Source organism: Bubalus bubalis, chromosome 7, assembly GCF_019923935.1.
Source record: "Bubalus bubalis isolate 160015118507 breed Murrah chromosome 7, NDDB_SH_1, whole genome shotgun sequence".
Classification (NCBI taxonomy): Eukaryota; Metazoa; Chordata; class Mammalia; order Artiodactyla; family Bovidae; genus Bubalus; species Bubalus bubalis.
This window is the reverse complement of record NC_059163.1, coordinates 80,955,092-80,978,035: the sequence shown is the minus strand read 5'-3', so window position 1 is coordinate 80,978,035 and position 22,944 is coordinate 80,955,092.

Here is a 22,944-nt window from a genome sequence, read left to right as displayed (position 1 = left end):
TTGTCTTTCTATTTTAGAGATGAAGTGATAAGGCTCAGGAATTTTTCTAGCTGGTTATAAGAGACGGGTCTCTAGCCATATTATTGGTTTATAAGCATCAATTACGGTCACATTTAAATCAAGTGGCAAGTGAAGCAAGAGTATTGCTGGATGCTTGAATGCAGCTAATCTAGGAACACAGCCAAGATGTTATATAATTGTAAGATGTAATGAGAGTTCGCATAGGTCCTATTTTGTTCTAATTAATCCCTCACTCCAAGCAAACCCTATTATCCAATACCCCAGCATATCCTCCTTAAACTCTCTCACCACCAAATCCCTGAACTATATATATATGTCAGTAATGTATGAAAGATGTGTAAAAAGTACCTTGAGTAAGGATGAGTGTGTGTGTGCTAAGTCACTTCAGTCATGTCCAACTATTTTTGACCCCATGGACTGTAGCCCACCAGGCTCCTCTGTCCATGGGATTCTCCAGGCAAGAATACTGGAGTGGTTGCCATGCCTTCCTCCAGGGGATCCTCCTGACCCAGGGATCAAACCCATGTTTCCTGCGGCTCCAGACTTGCAGGTAGATTCCTTACCACTGTGCCACTGGGGAAGCCCAGGTAAGGATAGTGCTCGTTAAAGTTTGGTTGAATAAAAAGTTAGAAAAAAACATAATCTGAAATGCACAGTAACAAATACAGAAGGCAAATAAATGTTTGCTACATTCCAAAGTTACAGCCTTATTCTTTACCACTGAGCCTCCTGGGAAGCCCAGTTTAAAAAACAGCAGCCACAAAATGACCAAGTTGGTATATAAGTCCCTTTTTGAAAAAAGGTTGAAAGCACACCATGAAACTGAAAGACAGGACTGCAAAAATCTCCTGACTGAAAGATTATGAAGCTACAGAACAACAATTCTGTATATATAGAAGAGTGCTCCCTCAAATTTTTCGCTTGCTTTTGATTTTGGAGAGCTTGTATTTTATATATGAACAACAATCACCATTTGAAAACAGACATTTCTGCTGCGTACAAGCATTGGTTTCTCCCTTCCTTCCAACAATACCTAGACTTTATTCAAGGTATCGTCTCTTCCCCATACCTCTTGTAGGTCTCAGGAGAACTTGACCTCATCACTCCAGGTTGCTCTGGCGGGCGGGTCTAGTGCACCTAAAGCTAATTGCCCCTCTAGACCAAGTGATGGGTGCTAGAGATGACATGTGACCCAGCTAACTGAAAAGAGGTTCGCAAGGGGCCTCTGAGAAAGACTTACCATCACAGTGAGAGAGATTCCTAGAGTAACCCTCTCTCTAGACATTATCCTGAAAATGAAACTTCTATTTAGAGTCAGGCGGGTCATGGTGGAGAGGTCTGACAGAATGTGGTCCACTGGAGAAGGGAATGGCAAACCACTTCAGTATTCTTGCCTTGAGAACCCCATGAACCGTATGAAAAGGCAAAATGATAGGATACTGAAAGAGGAACTCCCCAGGTCGGTAGGTGCCCAGTATGCTACTGGAGATCAGTGGAGACATAACTCCAGAAAGAATGAAGGGATGGAGCCAAAGCAAAAACAATACCCAGTTGTGGATGTGGCTAGTGATAGAAGCAAGGTCCCGATGCTGTAATGAGCAATATTGCGTAGAAACCCGGAATGTCAGGTCCATGAATCAAGGCAAATTGGAAGTGGTCAAACAGGAGATGGCAAGAATGAACGTCGACATTCTAGGAATCAGCGAACTAAAATGAACTGGAATGGGTGATTTGAACTCAGATGACCATTATATCTACTACTGCGGGCAGGAATCCCTCAGAAAAAATGGAGTAGCCATCATGGTCAACAAAGGAGTCTGAAATTCAGTAATTGGATGCAATCTCAAAAATGACAGAATGATCTCTGTTCATTTCCAAGGCAAGCCATTCAATATCACAGTAATCCAAGTCTGTGCCCCAACCAGTAACACTGAAGAAGCTGAAGTTGAATGGTTCTATGAAGACCTACAAGATCTTTTAGAAGTAACACCCAAAAAAGATGTCCTTTTCATTATAGGGGACTGGAAGGCAAAAGTAGGAAGTCAAGAAACACCTGGAGTAACAGGCAAATTTGGCCTTGGAATACAGAATGAAGCAGGGCAAAGGCTAATAGAGTTTTGCCAAGAGAACGCACTGGTCATAGCAAACACCCTCTTCCAACAACACAAGAGAAGACTCTACACATGGACATCACCAGATGGTCAACACCGAAATCAGATTGATCATATTCTTTGCAGCCAAAGATGGAGAAGCTCTATACAGTCAGCAAAAACAAGACCGGGAGCTGACTGTGGCTCAGATCATGAACTCCTTATTGCCAAATTCAGACCATCAATCATCAGGGAAAAGCATACCAAAACCATAATGAGATATCACCTTATACCTATTAGAATGGCTATTATTTAAAAAGTCAAAAAATAACATTTCTAGGTACTTTTGCCCTAAGCATCTTTGCCACAAGCATTTTGCCACATTTTTGCAGCAAAACTAATTGGCTATATGGCAATTTTTCTGTAAAAATAAAATGAATGGTTGATAGTTTGGTTTGATGTATAAAACGTGTGACAGATGATGATGACTTTGCACCAAAAGTTGTTTTTGTTTTTTGTTTTTGAAATACAGTACATTGGAGGAGAAAGAGGCCAAATACCCATTTCCCACAGAACTTTGGAATGCCGCTCAATGGACATGTGACAATAATATTCCGAGAAAAACCAATAGTGTGGAAGGTTTACACAACACAGTACAAAGCTCAGTTATAAATAGGCATCCTAATATTTGGAAAGTCTATCTAAATGAAGGAAGACATTTTAGTGAAAAAAGAAAATGTATGGTTCTGAACAAGGAGAAGGATCAACAAGCCAAAAAACAAAACAAAACAAAACAAAACAAAAAAAACCCAAAAAACCAGATATAAAATACTACGAAAATAGACCTGGAAGACAAGTGTTTTGGTACAAGCCAATAAATTTGTTTTGAGAAGTATTGCCATGAGTCTACACATATTTTAAAGGTATTCAAATATTTTGTATTTTGCAATAATCTATTCCTTTCTGATGTTTCCTGTTTACATTCTTTTTGATGTCCTTTTATTTTTTGTTACTTATCTTTTATGGCAAGACTGCCTTGTGGCTAAGTAGTTATGCGGCAAGAATGCTTGTGACAAAGATGAAGAAACCACCAGACATGAACACAGCACATGTTGGTGAGGATACAGAGAAAAAGAACCCTTATGGACTACTGCTGGGAATGTAAGTTAGTGCAGCCACTATGCAAAACAGTATGGGGGGGAGGAGGCCTTCCAGTCTTAATAACAGAAGTCCATGTGATCTAGCAATTCCACTTCTAGGTACTTGCCTAAAGAAAAAACAAAAAAACCACTAATTCAAAAACATACATGCATCCCCATGCTCATTGCAGCATTATTTACAATAGCCAAGTCATGGAAACAACTTAAAACTAACTGACAGATAAATGAATAAAGTACGGTATCATAAATAAATACAATGCGATATTATTCGGTCATAAAAAATGAAATCTTTCCATTTGCCACTGCCACTACGTGGATGGACCTTGAGGGCATGACGCTAAGTGAAATAAGTCTAACAGAGAAAGAGGAATACCATATGATTTTACATGTGGAATCTTAAAGAGAAAACAAGCTCATAGATCCAGAGAACAGATTTGTGTTTACCAGAGGTGGGGGGTGGAGCTCAGCAAAATGTGTAAAGGGGTAAAAGGCACAAGTACAGATTTTCAGTTACAAATAAATCACATGGATGTAATGTACAGCATGGTGACTATAATAAAAAATCATGTATTGCATATTTGACAGTTGCTATGACAGTAGGTCCTTTTTTTAAATTTTATTTTATGTTTTAACTTTACAATATTGTATTGGTTTTGCCATAAATCAAAATGAATCCGCCACAGGTATACATGTGTTCCCCAAAAGCACTCGTCACAAGAAAAGCATTGTTTTGGTAGCTCTGTGTAGTAATGGACGTTAACTAGACTTCTTACAGTGATCATTTTGCAGTATATACAAATAACAAATCACTATGTTGTGTACCTGAAACTAATACAATTTCCTATTTCAATTACACCTCAATTAAGAAAAGAGAAAGTGAACACTCATTTCAAGAGGCTTTGAAAATTCTGAGCAGGAGGATGGACATAGGACGCTCAGGAAAGGCCTGGTTGAGAAGTGACATGAGAGGGAAACGTGAGAGGATAGCTTGTTCAGAAATAGCAATAAGGTCATTATGGCTGAAGCGGACTGATGGAGAAAGTGGTAGGAACATTCGCTGCCTCTTACCTGGATTACTACGGTAGCTCCCAGACGAATTTCACTGTTTCAACTTTTGCTTCTTCCCCAACCCCATGGGTTGAGAGTAGTCTCTGTGTGTGTATAGTATGGTATGGAGGTACAGGTGGGGATGGGTAGGCAAAAATAAAAACACTGAAATTAGTTAAGAGGCTATTTCAGTAATCAAGATGAAAGAGGATGGGGATTCAATCCATAAGTGAAGATGAGGAGAAGTGTTCATATTCTGGGTGTTTTGAACATGGAATCAATAGGATTTCTTGGATAAGAGAAGAGAGAAGTTTGGATAAGAGGTATGAGAGAAAGATGTTAAAAATGACTCTAAATTTTGGTCTTGTGCAACTCTTAGGATAGAGTTGCATCAACAGAGAAGGGACAGTATGTGGGTGGAGCAAGTTTCTGAAAGAGTCAAGATTTCAGTTTTGGAACACCTTGTACTTAACGATTTCTATTTTAAAAACGCAAACTAAGTATAGGAATTAACACATGGTCTCTGTTGCTGACTTGATGAGATACATCTTTTACTTAACACCAGTACAGACACCAATCTGCCAAAACTTTGCATTGTGGATAGCTAAAGATATTAAGAAAAAGCCAGAATTAAACAGATGCTATTTGTACTATTATTTAATTTGCACTTTCTCTCCCATTTTCCAAAAATCTTACTGGTTTTTAGAACTTGCCTTTTTGTGTGTGTGGATTAAGGACCTTGCTCAAAGTATTTTTTGAACCTGTTTTACCAACCAACCAACCAACCAACCCAACCCACAAAATCACAACCAAGAGAACAACAAAATTGTCTATTTGTCTTCTTATGGAATGAGTAATCATTCTTCAGTCTTCTGCTTTTAAAATTCACACCCAGGGCTGACACATAACTGTGAATTAAATAGACTGCTTTCCTCCAGCAGTTGAAGAGGTGATGGAGGCAGCTGGGAGAGCACTAGAGACTGAGGAGAGGAAACTACAGTCCTCAGAGATGAGTCTACACAGAGGAGTGTGGCTGTGGCCTGTCATCCTGGGCATACCCTGGACTCTTTTCCCGCTTCCTTTGAAGTGAGATGTGGCCATGTAACTGAGTTCCAGCCAGTGGAATATGACTATTAGTCACCTGTTCTATTTCCAGGTCTTGTCTAGGAAACCTTTCCACTGATGATATTTATTCCTTTCCCTTTTGATTGACTGAGGCCTAGTCTGCCATACTGGAAACAACATGCTGAAAAGAACACATCCTAAACTGGAGAAATGGCTGGATGGCATCACCGACTTGATGGACATGAGTTTGAGTGAACTCCAGAGTTGGTGATGGACGGGGAGGCCTGGCGTGCTGCGATTAATAGGGTCGCAAAGAGTCGGACACGACTGAGCGACTGAACTGAACTGAACTGAACTGAACTAAAACTGGAGAAGCCTGGGTCTCTGAAGTTTGCTCAGACCATCCACGAACTAAGAACTTCAATTTTTGAACTTGAGTGGGAAATAAATCTTTACTGTAGTTGAGCTAGTGCACATTTGTGTGTTTATTTGTTATAGCAGCTAATGGCCTCAAATCTAATCCTAAGAGAGAAATAGGGGTTCAAAACATACTTACTGCCCACATTTTCCTATTTAACTCTCCCGTTTGTAGCCAGTTATTTCCTTCAAATCCCCTATAAGTTTATAGTTGAGGAGTGGAATTACAATTACATACCTTTAAATGCAGAGCTTAAATTAAACTCACGGAACATTCCATATACTATAATACTGACTTAGGCAAGAATTCAAAGATGTAAACCTTTGAGGCTTGAGAAACTGGCAGCATTACTGAGATGTTCAGTTTTCCCAATTTGATTTGCACTGCCAGCCCCATCTGTTTACTGAGTGCATGGTGGTATTTAGAGATCTAATTCAATGCTCTATTTGAAATTTTCTGATCATGCTTTTGAATCATAGCCTTTCTCAAATATTATATCCTTACTAGTGCAGTATATGGCACCCCACTCCAGTACTCTTGCCTGGAAAATCCCATGGATGGAGGAGCCTGGTAGGCGGCAGTCCATGGGGTCGCTAAGAGTCGGTGGCGACTGGGCGACTTCACTTTCACTTTTCACTCTCATGCATTGGAGGAGGAAATGGCAACCCACTCTAGTGTTCTTGCCTGGAGAATCCCAGGGACGGTGGGGCCTGGTGGGCTGCCGTCTATGGGGTCGCACAGAGTCGGACACGACTGAAGCGACTTAGCAGCAGCAGTGCAGTATATATTTTTAAAAGTTTCCTTAGAAGTTTTTTTTTTTCCCATTTTTAATATATCCATTCCTTGTCTCTAGAGGCATACAGTGTAAAGCCTATATTTTCAAATTTCATATACACATGTCCTTCAGAAAAAAATAAAGTTTTTTCCAACATAGGGTAATCTTCTGCAATGACTCCATGTTAAATATATATTCTTTAAATTAAAGTACAAACTTACAAAATGGTGTGGACTTTCTAACCTTGGACTGAGAGGAAAAATATAAGTAAATTAACATTCTATAAGGAAATAAAAATACTTGAAGATTTTTGTCTACAAATGTAGATACCAAGGGTAAAAATCTTCCAGTATTTAAACTCTGGTTTAGTACCTGGTATACTATGATAATATATGAGCAGTGACAGGCTCCCCTTCCTCAAATATCTCCTCTAAAAATATGATACAGAGTCTCTATGTCCTGCAATATTCCAAATAGTAGGAGTAGTAGTAAGAAAAAAAATTTATAATAAAAATAAAGTTTTACTGAACACTATCATGTGTCAGGGATTATGTAAAGCACTTTTTTTTAATGACTCTTTTAAGGTAATTCTCACAATGACTCTATGAAGAGGCAGATATTATTTCCTAATTTTCCAGTGAGGAAGTTGAAGCACAGATAAATTTAATGACTTGTTCAAGGTTACATTTAGTATGTTGAGAGAGCAAGGAACTGAACAATTTGGCAGTCTGGCTCTATAACCCATACTCAATATTCCTGGAAAAGCTAATATATTAAGCCCCTTTCATCAAGTGCAAACTGATTCACCATTTTTACTAATGATAGACATATTAGGTGTTAAAATAATCATGCAAGAAATTAAAATAAGAAATTATTAGTACTTATCTTTATATATATATATATATATATACTTATGGTTATTCTTATATAATTATAGCTAAACTTATAGTACTTATGAGAAATGTAGTACTTACACTAATACATTAATGCTATATACTATATATAAAACTAAGTCATGGTTTAAATATTATGAAATTTTCAATTTATTATTACCTAAAAATATAGCCAAACCTTAAATATTGAGAGAGATATATATATATATTATACATACACATAAACTATACTATATGCTAATACATTATACTAAAGAAACCATGACTCATATAAATAATAATCAGTGTAAATACAATTAAATAAAATATAAAAACCATGACTTTGTCCTAATCTGGGGAAAGCTCAGATTTATGTGAAACATATGAAATACATGAGATAAAAATACATTTTAAAAATACATCTCTAAAAATGAACTTTTTTGGAGGACCTTAGGTGATTTAATGTTCTTAAATATCTTCAAAGTGGTAAATATATAATATTTATAGTAATATTAAACTATAATGTCAAAGATACATATTTAATTTCTAGGACAGAAAGCTTCTTGAAGGCAAATCATTTAAAAAATCTCCAGCACTAGTCCAGTGTCTAGTATAGTTCAGATAAAGGAATACCTAACAATTAAAGAGTTGTATTAGTCAGGGTTCTCCAGACAAACAAGACCAACAGAATACATACAGACATATAAGAGGAGATTTATTGTGGGAATCAATTCATGCAGTTATGGAGAGACAGGAAAGCTGGTTGTATAACTGTTTGAGCCCAAAGGTCTGAGAACCAGGGGAGTTGATGGTGTTCAGTCCCAGAGTCATAAGGTCCAAGAACCAGGAGCTCTGACCTCCAAGGGTAGGAGAAACGGATGTCCCAGCTCCAGAAGAGAGAGAAGTGCCTTACCGTTAGCTTTTTGTTCCATTCTGGCCCTCAACTGATTGGAAGATTCCCACCCGCACTGGTGAGGGTGGATCTCTTCTTAGTCGACTAATTCAACTGGTAACCTCTTCTGGAAATACCCACACAGCCACACCACCAAACAAGTTTTGCCTGGCATTCCCTTAGCCCAGTCAAGTCGACACCTAAAATTAACCATCACAAGAGTGTTTTCAAGTGAAGGTCCATTTAGACCTGTTTCACATCAATGAATAATAAAAGTGATTCATCATCTAACAAATTTATTATCTATATTAATTCATTATGTCCCTCTAGAAGTGAAACGTTTGATCTATAATATTTTTCACATTGTTAATCTGATTATCAGCCATTTTCTTTATAGCTCATAAAGTCAGCGATAGGTTAGTTCAACTAAAAAAATCATGGTTCCTAAATTGGTAATTTTGGAATTAACAAAATGATATTGTATAGCTGAGCATGATAACTAGAAAGGCATATTTGAGAGCTGTGCTGACTAATACAGTGGCTATGCGCTACATGTGGCTATTTAAATTTAAAAGAATTAAATTAAAACATTAGTTGCACCAGTGGTAACTGCATCGAACAGTACAGATATTTCCATCATCACAGAAGGTTCTCCCAGACATTGCTATTCTAGAGAAAGAATGTATAATCTGAGTCAATTATTGTGTTTTTGTTCAGTTGCTAAGTCGTGTCCAACTCTTGTCTTCTCAGTGTTTATCCAATGACTTAACTGGCATGAATCTGAAGTCTTGCCTCCCTCTTGCTCTAGCGCTGGAGAAGGCACTAACCATGGCGAAAGTATACCTAACGGAAGCAAGAAGGAAATTAAAGGCAAGAAGCAGGATAACATATAAATTCTGCCATCAGCTTTTCTGAGATCAAGAAATTTGTATATAATACACCATAGTTCTTTAGTCTTCCAGCTTTTGTGAGCAAAAAGGTCCTTGAAGGAGATACAATAGAACTATGGAGGATTATGTGACCTGTCAGTTGGGTGAACAACCTAAAATCAAATAGTGCAAACAGAAAAAGGCATTAGAAACAACAAATATGAAAGGATATAGGTAAACCCCAAACCATTTAGTAGCAATGTTATCCAACTGCTGCAGAGGATGGAGTTTTCCCTTGATGCTTCCACACTTAGAGGATGGGGATTCCTGCTGCTTTCTTCCTTTCAGCAATCAGCCTTTGAGGGGTCTCTTGATGTCTAGGTTTCCCAGTACAACTACCAGCTCTTCTCTAGGTACTACCCTTGTACTTTGAACTTTTCAACCTAGGATTCCGTTCTCAAACTGAGTCTAACAAAATGACTAATTACATCCAAGGCAATGACACAATATCAGCTATTTAAATGTTCTAGAAAAGTTCCTATTTCCATTACAAACAAATTCATTCCTAACCTCTTGCTGACCTAGTTATGGTAGGTTCATTGTAATTAGATCTCTTAACAGTTACCATCTTTTCTTTTTCAAGCTGCATTTTAACCTGTCTCTTTTTCAAACAAAATGTAATAAATATTAGATTTAAAATATTCACAAAGACAAGCAAAAAGAAAAAGGTGTTTGCCCATGAGTGGGGACATAATTCACTGCAGTGTTTAATCTTTATCTTTTTAAAACGAACTCTAGCTTTGGGAGGAATACTGCAGGAAATAGAAAAAGGAAACAATGTCTCACATGCTTCTAAATGCAGCTGAGATATTTTAAATCAAATATTTAGCCATTTAACCAAAACTTTCACTTTTCATCACCAAGCAATTCTGACAATATGAATTGTCCATATATTGCATTGTGCAACAGGCATCAATTTCATTTTGAGAATAATCAATGGAGAATATACGCAAGAGTATTTTGGCAAGTCTTATTTTGGTGGCTTATTTTGAACCAAGAAAAAAATAATTAAAAATTATAACTTTTACTTTCCCTTCTTAGGCTGCTGTTTACAGTCACTTGCTGGTCATACACCTGGCATAAGACATGTGAGGCCACACTGAGCATACCTCAAAGAAGAACTTTGAGCCTCCTGGAATTAATTTCTGATACATATTTTCTTTAATAGAAGGAGATATTTAATATTTTCTAGTGGTACTGTGGTGTTGAGCTTGGGAGGATGATAATTTTTCCAGAACGTCAGTAAGTTATACACTTGATTCAGAGCTAGTATATATTTCAATATTTTTACTAACATGGAGGGATAGATGAGATAATAAAATGACTGGGTAGTGTGTAGCGGAAGGCCACATTTGAACTATGCTTATTGCCAGAGTTCAGATCTTTGCTGGAACATGTCTATAGGTTGTTTGAAGTCTCTTTGAATGAAGAAAGTAGAAATCTCCTTGGAAAGATCCTTAAAAAAAGAGAGAAATTTAGGTATGACAAAATTATCCCTATAACAAAATATTCACTAGTGGAGTTTCAGTTGTGAATACAACCATGCTGGTCTGGCTCCAATTTAATTCCTGGGGGGAATGGGGCCCATGCTCTCTGCACCTCCAGTTAGCATTTTTTAAAAATAATAAAAGTCTTCTCAAGGTTGTTGCTCCTCATTTAAGGTCCAAAGAATCGGTGTTATACACTGTCAAAGGTGTAGACTGACACTTACAGGCAGATCATCTTCCAGTTCCCTCTTTTTCACACTAGGTGACAATCTTCAATCAAGTCAGACAACATTCAAAGCCCTTAATCTGTTATGGAGATGATGACAGACATAGTCTCTTCCATGAGAACAGTTATGGTCTCTCAGAGAAGACAGATCTCAAAAACAAGTACAACCGTAATTATACAATCACAAGAAGGTAAGAATACATGAGAGGGGATCTAATCTAACAGGAGACTGATAAGAAAATCCTTAGGGTGAGATTTAAGTCGATAGCTACAAAATGAGTCCAGTTAATCAGGTCAGTGGAATATGGAGAAAACATTACAAAGAAGAGCACATGCAAAGACCGGTAGCAAGAATGAATCTACTGTGGTTAAGAACAGAAAGAAGCTAGCGTAGCTGCTGTAAACAGATTGAAGAGGAGGACAGAGGGAGATGAGGCTGCAGAGGCAGACAAGGACAAAATAACAGAGGGCTCTGTCAGCCATAAAAAGGGTTTTCATTCAATTCTAAGAGTAACGGGAAGTCCTAAGAGGGTTTTGAGTAGGAAGTGACATGATTAGGTTTGCTTTATTACAAGTCCACTTTGACTGTTTGTTGCTGAATGGATCACAAGGTAGCCAGAATGGACATGTGGAGCTTACTGCGACAACCAAGCCAAGAGACATTCGTGACTCTAGGTTAGAGTGGTAGCTCTCAAAGTGCTGTCCATGGAACCCTAGGAGGCTCAGAGATGCTTTTTTGAGGTCTGCAAGGTAAAAATCATTTTCATAACAAAACTAAGATGTTATTGACCCTTTAAATTGGCTTGATATTTGCGATGATGGTACAAAAGCAATAGTGGGTAAACTTCTGGAAATTTAGCTCTAATTAAGACTTAGAGTCACTGAATTCTTTATCTGAACATATTCTCATTGGAAACTGCAAGTTTTATTTAAGAATTTCCTTGATGAAGCAGAAACATCACTGATTTTATTAAATCGCATCCTCAGGGACACATATTTTTAATGTTATGTGACAAAATCGTGAAACATATTGCAAAGGGAGCTTAAAGTTACTGCCAGCTTCCCATAGCAGATGCTGTTTTTCTCTTTGTGGTAGCAGAGGTCAGTTGCTCAGTTTACCAGAGGGCTAAAGAAAGACAGCATGAGAGATTAGATGCTCTAAAAGAAGAGATATAAAGACAATGCAGGCATATATAAATATATCTATGGGCATTTATGAGTCACTCTGCAAAGCTATTTAACCTCCCGGTTTTGCCTGTTATGTAGTCACAGATAGGCTCTCAGGGTGACCCCAGAAAGTCATTGTTGAGTATTAACAATGATGTACTAGAGTGGGCTCATCACAGATCAGGAAAATGGATTGTGTTCGTCTTTTCCCAACTCCACATTCGATGATGTCAGGTTGGTAGACCGAGATCAGACACGATGGTGTTCTTTGTGTGCATGCTAAGTTGCTTCAGTCGTGTCCGGCTCTTTGTGACCCATGGACTGTAGCCCACCAGGCTCCTCTGTCCATGGATTCTCCAGGCAAGAATATTGGAGTGGGTTCCCTTCTCCAGGAGATCCCTTCTCCAGGGGATCTTCCCAACCCAGGAATCAGACCCATGTCTCTTATGCCTCCTGCACTGTCAGGCAGGTTCTTTACTACTGGGAAGCCAGGTGTTATTTACCACCACGTTAATGAACAAACAAATGGGGCCTCTTTGATTTTAAAACCCTGGAGAGCCAGTTGTTAAACATTTACCAGCATACCTCTGGTCCAGCCAGGTCTCTAAATTCCTTCTCCCTCTCATGTTCCCGAGACAAATAAATCATCAGCTCTCTCCATCAATCCCCATTCATTTAATAATCTTTGTTTTAAAAGAGAATAGGTGATAACAGTTGGCATTGTTAAATGGAAACATTTGGCATACATGTTCAACAAATATTTGTCGAATGCTGATAACTGAATAAAATGTGGGTCAAAAAAGGCTAAGAATATATATCTTAATTGTTATTGATGTAATATATTGTCTTCCATAGCACATATTTTGAATATAGCATTTATATCATATTAGAGTTACTTGTTTAAATACAAATGCCAAAAATCTAGCTATTGAGATAAGTGATAAAGTCCCTGTGTTCTTTATTTCCAATTTACTTTTATGAAAATATATTTAGAGAAGACTCTAAAATCTTAATTTCTTTTCTTAATGATATATGACTTGTATAGTCCTAGTGTTAACATCCATTTAGTGAAAAAATAGGGACTTGAGCCTTTGAGAAAGCCTCTGTTCGTCATGCTTTATGACGCTCTGCAAAGCCAGCCTTCTCTAGTCAAGAGCCGAAACAAACAAAAAATGAGCTCGCTAATAATCAATTCCCAGTCATTCTAGGATTAATAGGATAGTTTGTGGCATAGTTTGTTATCTCCATCTTTGCTTCTCTTTATTCTCTTTTTGGCTTCCTGCCACTGAGTTTTCGCATTATTCATTAGAATCCACGCCAGCCAGCGCATGATTGGGGAAATAAAGGGCTCTGAAATGCAAATTTTTCTGTTTACTCTTTGTCAGCAGTGCTTCAGAAAATGTTACTGCAGGAGGAGGTGGTCAAAACAATGAAATGAAACTGGTTTGTATTTATAGGCTTCAAATATTTCATTTAACATAAAGATGCATCCGCTTAACTTTATACATTAAAGATCGGCTGGAAACACTAAAGCTATTAGTAAGTTGTTCAAACTCTCTAAGATTCTTTCAAGGTATCAAAAATCTTAAAAATTAGATAATGACCCTTCTTCCTCCAAAAACGCCTTCATGTCTCACAATTTTAAAAAGCATTTCCACAGCAGGTACTTTGTCATGATGAGTGCATTTGAGCATGTTCCCTGGAAGATAAACAAAATGCTGGGCTTCGGTTATAGCAGAGCTCTCCGAAAGAAATAAAGTGACTAGTTAATCCTCAGACTACTGGAATTTGCTGGACTGTCAGCCAAATGAATATTTAGGAAACTGCCATGTGTTTCTGTGTATAAATGCTCATATTTTGACACTTTGGTTTGAGGAAAGAGCAGAAGGAAGACAAATATGGGACCACTCACCTCAATACAGAAGGTGTTAAGGATTGTAGAGAAATAGTTCCTATTCATGAATACATGTGGGTGTATATGTGGGCATTGTGGCAGGTGTAGGTGAAGCAAAGAGGGGGAACAGATAACGATTGATTAACATCACTGTCACTGCTGACACTTGGGACTAAGCAGCCAAAGTTCTAAGAGGCTTTTCCTGGTTATCTTCAAGGCTGCCATGATGAAGACCTCTGGCCTGGGTGAGGTTTCTGGCAGTGTGACTGTGAAGAGTTCTTTTTAAACTGATGATGATGCCATTTCTCTAGTTTGAAGATGAAGCTAAGCTTTATTACAGCTCAGTTGTTCTTTTTTGCCTCCCCTCTGAGTGTGTGTGTTTTTCAGCAAGGTCTCTCAGGATACTGGAAAATACCTAGTCACATACAAATAAACACACAGTTACCATTAAATTTCCCGTGCAGCATCTAAGTGTGCAAAAACATATTGTTCTAGGTACAGAAATCTATCTCCCCCAGTCCTCTCATAAATCCAGCCTTGATTATCAGACTTAAACTGAATCAACATCACTGTGTCCCCCAGTCTCTTCCTTCTATAGCAGCCATTCCAGGGCTACACTGGGACTAGGGAGGAAAAAAACAAAACAAAACAAACAAAAAAAAACACAACAAAAAACCCCTCTCTGCTTGCACTAGTTTCGAGGGCATAGAAAAACAGGAGCTGAAAGAAGCAAACCAAGACACCACTGATGCCGTTATGAAGAGACTTAAAAATGCTGTATGATTCCCAGGAGAACTGTTCCCTGACCTGGTCAGGTCAACTTTTGGGGGTGATATGTGATTTCTCTCCTTGAACTAATTAATAGTGAAGATCAACCTTCTACTGTAAAGTAGGGATCAGGAGAAGAGGAGAAGAAATGAGTTTTCTACATTAGTATTAGTTGCAGACATTTTAATTTCACTTTTTAATTTATATTCTTGTCTCTGAATAAAATGCTATTTCAAATATTTAATTCAAGGCACACATTGATGACAAAATGCGATAAAGTACAGCTTTTGACCCTTTATTTAGGCTCCTAGATATTATTTTTTATTCCTGAAATTTCCCTTGAGTCCTTGGCATAATTCTGTTCCTTTGCCTGCTCTTTAGTTTCTTTTCTTACCAACAGTTTTAGAGTTTGATTTTATGAATCAATTTTACATTGAGTCAGTGGAGGTATGCATTTTGGAAACTTATCTTTGAGCTGTTGTCTTACTTTTCCTGCATCAAGCAGCATCCTCTAATAGACTTCCTTCCCTTAACCTCATGAGACACAAAAATATCTCAGAACATTTTCCAGAACGATGTTTGTATTAGAGATCAAAACTAACATTAGGCAGAAACATCCTCTGTGAAAACAAAAGGGGGGGGGACAATTAAGTACAGTTTTCAGTCAAAAAAGACCCTATATATATAATTAAAATAAAAATTCAGAATCCTGCAAATGGGTTTGCTGGAATTATATAATCACAAAGGTAAAAAGGAAAACAACACCAAAAAAATCATATTGAATTGCAGTATTGGTTTTTACTTCCTAAAAGGGCTAGGATAAGACTATTAAAGGACTCACCTCAAATTTCAACAAATTAGAAATAATTCATGCTCAATTAACAAATAATTTTTGGTGTCTATCATGTCAAAGTGCTAGGCCTAAAGCTTTTATGAAATACTTTTCTTCTCTTATTGATCAGGATGAAGGATTTAAGCGTCAACCTCTTCAAAATGACCTAAAAGTAATCTTATTAGGAATTTTGTATATATTTAATAATCATTCTCATTTCTATAATAACTTATAAATGTTAATTATAGAAACTGAATGCTAAATATTTGGTTTGAATAATATTCCAAATCAATAAGAAATCAGCAACTGCATCACTATTCCTACTGTTTCATAACCACACAGTTAAGACTAACAAGACTAGAACACACACCTTTAAGAAAGGCCCACCTTCTGTACCTGAGGACCAGCTGACCCATGAGGGCATACAGTTCACACTACAACTCCACATCCAGTAATCCCAAGACTTTCCATTGCAGTTGGATCTGTTTGCTGCCCCCTTGGATCAGCCTCTTGTTACCAGCTAGACTGTGGTTCTATTATACATATTTGGTTTCCCCAACTATAACTCCTTTGTAATTCTTAAGAACAATGACTATTTGCACCATTTATTTCTTTTCTGGATTTTGGCTCCTTCTTTGTTGAACTCCTAACCTAGCTTTAACACGTCAGGCTCTAGTCCCTAAGTTTTGCTGTGTCTGGTCAGTACCCTTATTGAACCCATTTAAGTTATAATGTATTAATAGTTATATATTCAAAAGAGTAAATTTTATAGGATTGACAGTAGTCATGGTATATGCATTTTTATATTTAAATGAAAAACCATTTTTCTGAACTATTTGTTCAAAGCCTGTATTTATTTCTTCTGGTTAAATGCTCTATTTCCTTATCAGTAAAATACTAATAAAAGATGTTTGAGATATAAGTTTAGGTTTAGTTTTTTTTCCTACATTTTGACCACCACCCCCCCCCCCAATCTTTCTGTAACTATTTGTGATGAAATGATAAATGATAATATATGTAAAGGCACTTCAGAGTGTTCTACAGGTGCTTATGATTATATTATCATTACACACACCTAAGTTTCAGATAAGCCAGTATCTCAGCTTATCACTAAATCTAATTGAGTTGGATTTCTGTAGAAGGTAGCTTTTTCACTGCATGAAGTTTCATTTATGAATATATCATTTAGGAAAGAATTTTTATAAGTACTCTATAATGAATAGCATCAAAATGAGTTATAAGAATGAACGTCACTTTCAAATATGCTTACCTTGCTTTTCAGTTTTGTTAATGTGCTGAAAAATCCTGATTAAATACTGAAGATGTGGATGAGGATTTTTGTATTTTTATAATTCCCTTCCCCATTCCTCATATAAAAACAATTTCTTTTCAAACAATATTGTATCTTGGTGAGAACACAAGGTCAACCAACTAAAGCAGTCATATGACAAGTATCTTGAAAAATAGTATGTAATTTACTTAGCAAAAGGGATCTGAATTTTTCTACATTTAAAAAATTTAGGTAAGTATGAGTTTGGGTGCTGCTGCTAAGTCACTTCAGTCGTGTCTGACTCTGTGCGACCCCATAGATGGCAGCCCACCAGGCTCCGCTGTCCCTGGGATTCTCCAGGCAGATTCATACTATTCCACAGAGCGAAATTTGTATGCTTTTCAAAATATGGGTCAACAGAATTCACTAAACATTTTAAAAATGATATAACTTCCTGTTTGCTTAAGATGTAAGGATCCTGTCACTGTCTACAGAATTTAATTTATAACCCAAGTGGGAATGTATTCAATAAATTTATTTTTTGTTCTAAATAGTATACTCTTGAAAAAATAGCTCTCACTGGAAGAAAATTGTTCATAACTATGTAGTTTTTAAACATAAGCGAACAAACATACGGAAATCAGAGTCACATCAGAGAAGCATGACCCAAAATAATTTGCAAGAGGGAAGTTCATGTATACTCAGAACTCATGGAACTCTAGCCCTGGCTGAAGACTTTGTAAATAAATCTTGTACAGCATAGTGGACTGGAGGTTAGAGGCTATTTAGTATAAATAAGCAAAAACAGAGCTTGTATTTGACATACCCTATTACAGAAGACTTTCCCCCAAGGTTTTCAAGTATTGGAATTCCCAACAGAAAGCCAAATATGTCCTTGGGAGTCTAATGGATGTCATCAATTATTTGACATTTTTAAACATGTATACTGTGATGATGAGCTATGAATTATTTGAAAAATTCTTATGATGTTAATTCTTGGGATTTGTGTGCAATTTTAATTTCCAAATTTGGGATATCATGGAGCCTTATTAAGGGAAAAGATAACTGTCTACTCTGTGCCAAACAGAGTATAAGGTTTTTCATTTATAACTCTCAGTTTCTTGTAACAGCCAACAAGGTAGGCATTCTACCCACAACTTACAGATGAAGACTCTGAGATCCAAGCTGTAAGAACAAACTTAGTAGGGAGTTCTCAAACTTTAGTTATCATTTATTTATTTGTCTTAAGCAAATAAACTCATGCTTCATTCATTGAGAGATATATGTGTATCTATAACAGACTGAAAAGGACACGCTGTGATTCCCAAATCTGTGGAAATTCCAGAAATGACTGAGTATATGATGGGTCACTGATCCAAGAGATCCCTTTCAAGAATGGGATGATGAAGCAGGAATTTAGAATCTGTAAAAGAAAATCTGGGCAACAGTAGAATATAGACTTACGCATTTGGAAGAAGATACTGTGTATGTATATGTGTGTGTGTGTGTGTGTGTGTGTGTGTGTGTGTGTATATATATATATATAGATATATAGATATGCTAAGAAACACCGTTTTCCTTCTGTATTCTGTATTCTTTATCCATCTCCTTTGCCCAGTAGTTACTCAACACGTACAAGCCAACCCATCACCAGCTACCATATATTAATACATACAGGTTCAGAAGACATAAAATAGTTCTAGGAACAAGAGGAAATACTACAAGTTTCTCATTCTCCAGTGTCTGGATTCCTGTGGAGGACAACCAGGGAGCCAGGGCAGGGGTTAAATTCAACTTAGTTCAATTAAGTTATAAAGTATAATTTCTCAGAAGGCCACCTGTTATGCCCCTCTCTGATTGTTCCTGTCTCCTTCTTCAGGGTTAACTTGAAAAATATGACCCCTCACTTTCACTTTTGGAAACTTGTCCCCGCTAACCCCTGCCCATTTGAGACAAAGATGAGTAGTGCTTATATTAAATCTCTTATTTCGGTTTAAGACTTGACTTATTTGAAGCTCTGACTCTTTTCTTTTGACTCCCTAGCCCAGGCAATCCTTCAGCAACCTATGACCCAGCAGAAAAAGGATGACAGAGCTGGGGCTGGGGAAGTGTAATCTGTAGACAGAGTGATTTTTATAAGCTTGGACATGGCCTAGTATGAGTCATATCAGTGTCCATCAGGTTCAGTATTTTATTACCAATAGAAAATCTCAAGAGTATGCCATCAAATTTAAAATTTAGGTACATTCCAGCTCCTTTTAATAACATACAATCATAGATGTTTAGGGCTAAAAATGACTTCTGTTTTTCTATTCAGTCTAAAGTCCTCGACTACATTAAAAAGCAAAAATAATAACTCTGACACATGCCAAGTAACGTATGAGGCTTTTTATATACATGTTCTCTATCCATATACTTTACATTGTCTCAACATATTATAATCATCAGGGTAGAAATCATTGTCCTCTATATAAGAATCTGACATTCAAAGGATTTAGGGAGATATTAAGATTTGTAATAGGGAGGGAAGCAGACATTTAAAGAAATTACTCCATTTGTACCACAGAAAACATTTCAGGGTACAGAAGTAAACTTGAGGAACATCAGCTGGGGTTTATTGCATTAGTCTCATGAAGTCAAGTTTGGATTAGAGATGGTAGGATGGAGAAAAAGAGACAACAGAATCAATAGAAATTCAGAATATAGAACTAATGAGACTTGACGACAGATTTGTCATGGGAGGTGAGAGAAAGGAGAAGGAAGAGCCAGATTTGGTGCCTTGTTTTCAGCTTGAGCAACTGGCTGGACAGTGGAGACACCAGGAAAGATGAAAGGCAAGATTTGGGAAGTGCAGGTAAAGCAGGGAGCAGAGAAGGGATGCAGGAGGCCAGAAGATCAGGAACTGATTCAGGGAACCTTTTGTTCTTTTTTTAATAAATTTTTCCATTTCTATAATTTATTATTTCTTAATTGTAGTTGATTTACACTGTTTTGGGTGTATAGCAAAGTGATTCAAAAATACATATAGACTTTTTTCAGATTCTGTTTCATTATAGGTTATAACAAGATATTGAATATAGTTCCCTGAGCCGTACAGTAGGCATTTGTTTATCTCTTTTATATATAGTAGCATCTGTTTATCCCAAATCCTAATTTATCCATGCCTGGCTTTCCCTTTTGGTAATCATAAGTTTGTTTCCTATGTCTGTGAGTCTACTTCTGTTTTGTAAATAAGGTCATTTGTATTATTTTTTAAAAAACTTTTTCAAACAGTTTTTAAGACTGGAGATCTGAGAATACATTTTCTACCCAGTGTCCTCTCAGTCTTTTCCCCTGCCCTTATCCGTAGGTCAATCCCAAAGGCACTTGGCCCTTGGGTTTAAAATGCAGATGTTAACTGCATTTTCTGGGTAACCGCAGAGATTCATCAACTTGCATAACCAAGAAATCTAGCCTTGGACTTGGCTAGATTTTAGGTAACCTGAGAGAAAGGATACTGTTGTAGAAGAATTACTGGTGTAATGGGGATCTCATCTCAACCTAAACTGGGATTTGGAATTTTGGTATGTGTCTGACGAAAAGTTGCAGCTGAAAGTTCAAAGAGGCTGTTTTTGGTGCAGTAGTTCACATAGAAGGAAAGTGTCTTCAGAGAGGAGGGTGTCTGAAGAGAGAAATGGAGAGGGACGTGAGTGGACAGAAGGCTGTTTCTTCTATTAAAGGCTCGCACGGAGTTAGTCGGAGCCCTGATGGAGACATGGGCTGCAAGATGGACCTGTTCCCACGGGCACTGAGGCACCTACTATGTGGCTTAGGGGCCATGGTGATGTAGCAGGAGGGAGCTGAGAGAATAACATCATTTTCTCTCAGCACTAAATATTCTGCTCCATTCTCTTTCTTGCATGGGTTCTAAGAAGTCAGCTGTGATTCTTATCTTTATTTCTCTATAAATGAGGTGCTCCCCCCGGCTTTTTTCAGGATTTTTTCTTCATCTATGGTTTTTCATAACTTGCAAATGTATAGCATTTTTGTTTTTGGTATTTGTCCTGCTTTTCTCTGAGCTTCCTAAATCTGTCTTGGCACATTTACATTAACCTGGGCAAGTGTCTAGTCATTATTATTCCAAATATGTCTTCTGTTCCTTTCTCTCCTCTCCTTCCTATAGTGCATACATTACACTTTTTGTAGTTGTCCCTAAGTCCTTGGATACTCTGTTCTGTTTTGTTCAGTCTTCCTTTTCTTGGTTTTGCTTTTTGAGGATTGCTCATCTGTTCTTCAACGCTGTCTACTTTATTCATTACAGCCCTTAACACATTACTCATCGGTGTTTTACATTTCTGGTCTGATAATTCCAATATCCCTGCCATATTTGGTTTTGATACTTGTCCTATCTCTTCAAACTGTGGGGTTTTTTGCCATTTGCTATGCTGTGTAATTTTTCTTGATATCTGAACATGACTTAGTTGTAAAAGAAACTGCTGTAAATAGTTCTTTATTAATATAGTGGTGAGCTTTCAGGGGAGGGGACGAGTTCTCTGGTTTTGTGATTAGGTCTCCATGTTTTAGAAGATGGTGCCTCTGCACTGTGAAGGAGCATCCTTTCACCACATCGAGGCATAACACAGCCTTGTTCTGAGAGAACAAAAACCGTTTGGGATTAAGGGGTTTTACTTTGTGAGTACCAGAACAGGAATCAGCACAGCGAGTAGGGAGCCAGTGTTAAGTACCCCTCTCAAGTGGCTCTCCTAGATAGGACTGAAGCAGGGGATGACAGGCAGAAAAATCTCGGAGGAGTGCTCTCTTGCGCTACGCTTTTGGGGACTATGGAGATGTGTGGATGAAGCCCTCAAGTGCATGCGGAGGACGATGCGAGTTGTTACTGTGGCTCTGTTTGTAAGCACAGAGTGGTGAGACCTGGGGGAAAGGTGGACTACATGAGAAAAGGAGTTTCCAAGCTGAGGTGTCCCTCAGAGTAACTTGGGACTTTTTAAAAAAGACCTCTGCCCAGGTCCTACTTGTAGGGTTTCTGTTCTAGAAAGCCTAGGGTGACAACTGTGTTATGAAACAGCTCTGTGAGTAACTCTGATGCTTATTCCTGATTAAAAACTACTGCCTTAAATTTATTAGAGTTGAGTCATTTGATGCTAGTCAAATAGCTAGCAAAAGAAAAAGAAGTTAGATTTTTGGAGAGATTTCCCTTTTTGACTTTATTGTTTTATATTTTTCTCCCCTTCTCCCCAGCTATCCACATTCTCACTAAAACAGCTTCCTTTCCCTGGTATTGGTTTTTGTAATTTCTCACTGAAGGCTTCTCTGAAGAAGAATTATTGGGAGGCCCACCCAGTCTTACTTTAGATTCTCCATAGTTGGACTCAGATAAAAAGAAAAATCAAGAACGTAAACATCCTTTTTTTTTTTCCTTAGAAGAAAATGGTTCACAATTTTGTTTGACCAGTTCAGTGTTAAACAATTGTGTGAATATTTTTCTTGAAACATCCACTCTCTTCTACTGCTATTTCCACAGCTCACTCTACTGTTATTTTTGCTTAAATTATCAATGGAATTTAGACATCAAAGCACGTTCACTTCATTTCTCCATTCTGGCTCCACAGGCTCCAAAGTTGTGAGCCACAAAAATGATCCCTCACCATACATCATTTCTGTAGAAGGTAAAGCAGGATTTTTTTCTCTTGTAGAATCTATAGTATCGAAAATAAACTATGTTAGGGATTTAATTCCTGATGAATACATCCTTTATTCCCCAATTTTACCCATAATTTTCAATCCAACTGAATTCTAGTCTTCTCGAAATCAAGTTAAAATAACTGTATAACAATTTTTTCAGTGCAAAAATTTCAAATGTCAATTCTATTAAATGGAGGTCAAAATTACATTAGGAATTAAACAATTTTTCCCCCCAATTATTCTCCAGGAATTAAAGAAGAAAACATAGACCAAGCTCCAGTTTGAAAGAGCCATAATTCAGCACACTCTGTATTACTTCTCAGAGAAAGAAATCTGAGTTTCTAAAGGA